This window comes from Nicotiana tabacum, chromosome 23 (assembly GCF_000715075.1).
Source record: "Nicotiana tabacum cultivar K326 chromosome 23, ASM71507v2, whole genome shotgun sequence".
Classification (NCBI taxonomy): Eukaryota; Viridiplantae; Streptophyta; class Magnoliopsida; order Solanales; family Solanaceae; genus Nicotiana; species Nicotiana tabacum.
Window position 1 is genome coordinate 57,969,885 of NC_134102.1, and position 5,808 is coordinate 57,975,692.

General features: G+C 37.3%; 1 non-coding gene across 1 annotated transcript; it reads right to left on the minus strand.

Annotated features, from left to right (window-relative positions):
* Window positions 1-2,693: 2,693 nt before the first annotated feature.
* LOC142177843 (small nucleolar RNA R71) lies at window positions 2,694-2,800 on the minus strand. The gene has a single exon (XR_012706389.1). It is a non-coding gene; the product is annotated as a small nucleolar RNA R71 (small nucleolar RNA).
* Between the last annotated feature and the right edge of the window lie 3,008 nt (window positions 2,801-5,808).

A 5,808-nucleotide genomic window follows, 5' to 3' on the forward strand; every position in this document is an offset into this window, starting at 1 on the left:
AACATTATAAGTGAATTTTCTAGAGTTAGATCACAATAATTATCTTGCACCTATCCTTTCAACCCCTGTTTTCTCCTACTGATAACTTCTTTGCTTACCTTTGTTTCGATTGTCATTAGTCAATAGCTTTAGATTCTTAGTTAATTGTAGTTAGAAATCATATAAATCTCAATTGTTGATTATCTTGTATAGCAATCAAGCTAGAAACTACAAGAATATTGTTTAAATCCAATCCATATGGATACGATATTATACTATACTATAATACTATACGATATTATACTATATAATATTAAGTGTGTGTTTTGAGCTCGTAGAGGACCAAGGTTGCCCGCTGCCGAACCACCTACATCCATTGAAGATGCAGCGCCTCCAGCAAAAGGGACGTTAGTATATGTGGAATAGTACTAGTATGTAAAGCTAAATGACCTCTTTTGAAATAGAATGCCAATATAAGAAGGGAAAAACCATGGAAGCAACAAGTTACAATCATTGATATCCAAATGCCAAGTTAAAACATACTCCCTATGGTCCACAATAAGTGACCAATTTGCCTTGGGTACATCCATTAAGAAAATACAAAATCCTTGCTTACCTTTGTTTCGATTGTCATTAGACAATAGCTTTAGATTCTTAGTTAATTATAGTTAGAAATCATAGAAATCTCAATTGTTGATCATCTTGGATAGCAATCAAGCTAGAAACTACAAGAATACTGTTTAAATCCAATCCATGTGGATACAATATTATACCATATTATATTTGACTAGTGACCATCATTTAAGTGTGTGTTTCGAACTTGTCAAATTTTGGCGTCGTTGTCGGGGATTGGCAATCAACATTGTTTGAAATAGTTTTTTTTTTCAACTCCAACTCCACTAGAACAATGAGCCAAAATGTATCAATTACAAAACTGTAATTCAATACTCTCCAGTACTTCCACTACTCCTATTTGATTCACAAGTTACTCTAACTTGTAAAGCAAAATATTAACTCCAACTCACTAATTGTTTATGACATTTGATTACAACTCAATTTCCTAAAACACATTCACTAGACTGACTCGGGAGAATACGAAGCAAGTACTTAACACAAGTAAAAACAACTTATGACACTTTTGTTGATGTGTAAAAGGATAGTTCAAAAGTCCAAAGTCAATCCTATTTAAACACGACTTGAGATCTAGGAGTCCTATTCATAGTCAGCTTCTTCTTTGATAGGACTCCTACTGTTCCAAGGATTCCACAAGCTTTGGGACTTTTGTCTCTTACTGATTTATCAGTATCTACTTGAGCAACTACCTTTATGACTTATAGCAGTCATCTTCCACCAAACTCGGACTTGGGTAACTTTGAGATAAAGTTACTGTCTTGTACATACGTACAAGTATCAATTAGGAGGAGCTGATCCTTTAACCTGAGGAGTTGATTCTTTACAACAGTTAAGCAGCTACATTGAGGACCTCATTTTCTTTACCTTCACACTCAGATTGATGTTTTCTGAGAATGCGAAACTCTTTAATTAATTTCGCTTGGAATCGAATACAAGTGAGTCCAGCAATGGAAATCTGAAGTAACAGCAGCCAAGCAACAGGAACTAGCAACCATGAACGGACGTCGATCGGCGACGAACTCGAACCAAATCTCAGTACCTCAAGTAAAATCTATTTTTGAAACCAAATCCGAAATTAGAATGAAGAAGCGAAAATTTATATTTCTGTATATTTTATTTTTGAAACTCTAATCCTAACTAACACGAAACATTTTTTTTTTGGTATAAGTTTTTCTTATTGAAATCTCAAAGAGGCGAAAAAATTAAAGAAGATAATTGATGAATAAAGCCAAAATTTCCAACTTTCCAACCCTAGTCCCTTTTCCGGCCCCCCACTTTTTTCTATCCCTCTATTTGAAATAGTTTGTAGTGCTAATTCAGGAATTTTTCTTTTATTTTATTTTATTTTATTTTTCTCTTTTTACGTTTGGTGGTCTTTGACTGTGTGCAGGTTATAGGTTAAGATTGGTGCATGACTTGAACTTCTGCGAAGGAAGTGCTACCAAACGAGCTAGAAATTAAAAAACAACTACGACAGCTGAGAAAGGAAAGAAATCTCATCGAGATGTTAGAAAAGGATAGGCAACCCTCAACCAAAGAAACTATGGCTGGAAAGGGTGATGATAATGTAGATTTGGCTGCAAGAGAGGCAGCCCAACGAAGAGAACAAGCTGCACAGGATGCTGAGGAAGCAGTTATTAGAGATGCACAGATTATCTATGAAGAAGAGAGGGGTCGGAGAATTGCTCAAAACCAACCCTTGGGTGCAGACCAGTTCAAAAATATAGCTCCCGGGCCTGGGAGACCAATTGGCAATTATGCTAGATTGGTCTACAATCAAGGTATATCAAGTGTTAGACTACCTCCAATTACAGCAAATAATTTTGAGTTGAAGCAAGGGTTGCTTCAAACGGAAGCCAAACGAAGATCCAAACACACATCTAATGAACTTCGAGGAGATTATGAACACCCTTCAATACAATGGTGTATCACGAGATGTAGTTTATTTGAGGGTATTCCCCTTCACACTCAAAGATGATGCAAAATAGTGGCTTCAAAGCTTACCTACGGGATCGATTAGAACATGGGAGGAGATGACCAGAAAATTCCTTGATAAATATTTCTCCTCAGCTAAGACGGACAAGTTTAGAAGAGAAATCTATAACTTCTGCCAGAAAGATACGGAAACTATTTTTGAAGCATGGTTGAGGTTTAAGGAGATTGTTCGAAAGTGTCAACACAGCGGAATTGAACTCTGGATGCAACTCCAGGACTTTTGGGATGGATTGACACCGGCCTCACGCAGAACATTGAGCAATGCATATGGAGGCCCATTGATGAAGAAGACTCCAGAGGAAATAGTTAAAATTCTTGATGAGTTGTCTGAAGATGCAAATCAATGGCCCTCTAAGAGTGTTGAAAGAAGAAGATCAACTGGTGTTCACCAAGTTGATGCTAATACACTTGTACAGGTACATCTTGATGTTATGGATAAAGAAATAAGGAAGCTAACCTTAGCCTCGATTCAAAATGAGCTGCATGCTCTTGTGATATATGTGGAAGTGGACACCCTACTCATGAGTGTCAAGTCTCTAGTGAGGAAGTTAATGGTGTGTGAAACTACAATTTCAACGCAATGGGTCAGAGGCACCCCGGTTTTTCATGGAGTTCACCTGGATGTACTGCGAATGCTTGGAAATAAAATAACTCTAGGTCCCAGGGACAAGGAGCTCCAGTATACCAAAATCAGCAAAGGCAGCAATTTCAGCCTCAACAGCCCATTCAGCCTGATCTAGAAGATCTAATGAAGGCCTTTATTATCAAGACAGATGAGAGGTTGGACGCCCATGGAGCAGCTATCAAAGAGTTGGGCACTGGTTTTCGAAACCTGAAAAGACAGGTTAGGCAGCTAGTGACTATATTATCTGAGAGGATTTCAGGAACTCTCCCCGCTGATACTAAGAGAGACCCCAAAGAAATAGTAAATGTTGTAACTATGGGAAGTGGGCAAGTGTTGAAAGATCCCACCCCTATCCAAATTGATGCGAAACTTGAAAAAGAAAGTGGGGAGCAGTTGAAGAACGATGTTGAGAAAAAGAAGAAGGGCCAGATAAAAGCTGAGAAAAAGAAGAAAGAAAATACTTCAATAAGGGAGGAACCTGAGAAGAGCTAGTATATGCCTGTTTTACCTTTTCCTCAAAAGTAAAGTAGAGAAAAGCTGGATAAGTAGTTTGTGAGATTTCTGGATGTACTGAAACAAGTTCATGTAAACTTATCATTCACAGAAGTGCTCTCATAAATGTTGTCTTATGCTAAATTCGTGAAGGAGATCCTGACGAAGAAAAAGAAAATCGAGAAGACCTTAGTGGTCAAGATCACAGCGCATTGCAACGCGATATTGCAAAATAAACTCCCACAAAAGTGTGGAGATCCAGGGAATTTTACTATACCTTGCTCTTTAGGAACTATTAATTTTGATAAGTCTTTATGTGATTCTGGTACCTCAATTAACTTAATGCCTCTATCTATTTACAGGAAACTAGAGAAGGAGATTGGAGAGATAAGGTCGGTGCCAATATCTTTGTAGCTGGCAGACCAAACGACTCTAACCCGAGGGGATTGTGGAAGATGTGTTAGTTCAGATGGATAAGTTCGTATTTTCTGTAGACTTTATACTGGTGAATATGGAGTAGAATAAGGAGGTCCCCCTTATCCTAGGAAGCCCATTCTTAGCCACGGGTAGAGTAATATTAGATATACACGAGAGAAAACTCATGCTTAGAGTGGTGAGGAGACGATGACTTTTGATATGAATTTAGGAAAGGGGGTGCAAAAAGGAAAACCAGCTGCGAGTGTTGAGTGGAAAGTGAAGGGCTCAAAAGAGAAGGCTGCACTGAGTGAGGAAGATAAGTATGGGGTGTACCCCAAAAAGACTGAGAATAAGCTGTCTGCATGGATGTGTGCATTAGTTCGAGCGAGAGCAATGGAACCCGACTTCGACTCAGAACCCGACTAGATATTTAGGGAAGTTTCTTCTACCTTATGCTTTTTAATTATGTGTCATGGGGACATTCCATAACTTAAAGTGTGGGGTGGGGGATATTTGTATGTATGTATATTAGTTTTCTTTTTGTTAGTTGTAGTAGTTAGAGATAGAAAAAATTGAAAAAACCATAAAAATTTGAAAAAATTTCATTTTTTCCCGACGATGGATATCATTCGACAGGTATCTTGAGGGATTAAAGTTGAAAGAAAAAGACAAAAAGATTTTCTTTTGTAGGTAGTGTAATAATTCCCCCTTGGTTTTTCTTTGTACCGCGGTTCTTTTTCAAGGGCTTTGTTTGAACCGGGTATAGTTAGTTTTTTTTGTTAGGAGTAGAAACTCTTGTGCTGTGATTTGAATGGAAGGCAATATCTCTTGACTTTATTATGCCTTGAGAATAGTAAGTACTTTAGTTGTGACGCTTAGGCTCAGTTGTTTACTCTTATATAAGTACCTTAAATTGTATAATCTTAACTTTGCTTAACTTCTTTGACTAGAGTGTCTTGATGAGTCTGATCTTGAGTGAGTTACGTGCCATGTGTGTGCGAGGTTTTGTGTATTTTGGACATTGCATTTGATGTCTAGAACTTGCCCTGTGTATTTGCAAAGAGAAATGGTAGTTTTATTCAGTCTTGGAAGAGATATAGGTGTTTCTTTGTTGAGCCAGATATATGTTTACCCACCTAATTATTATGTATCTTAGTTAACCCCTTTGAGCCTGTAATTCTGTTTCATTGGCAACTACATTACAAGCCCTTACCCATTTGTTTGAATTGACCATCTATTTGAACCTTTTACCTCTCATGAGCACTTGAAATTGTTATGAACTTTATAAAAGTTGAAGTGTGGGGTGGTTGGTTTGGCTTTTGAGTGGAACTATCGAACTAAGGAGAAAGGTTCAATGTTTTAAAAAAGAAAGAAAAAATAAGTGTATGATTGTGAAAAATATTATTTTAAAGTGGTAATTTGATGTAATTGTGCTTAAAGAAGTAGGGAGTTAATGTATATTGATGTGAAGGTGGAGTTTTGGTTTGACATAAGTGTGAGGTTTTGAATGATTAATTGTATGTATTAAAGTGATTAGGGAGGTGTAGTCACTCTTATATCTGAATGTATCCTACCCAGCCCGTAGCCTACATTTCAACCAATTAAAGTCCTATTTAATCCTTGACTAAATGAGCTCAATTAGTAGAGTAGTACACTACGGGCAAGCC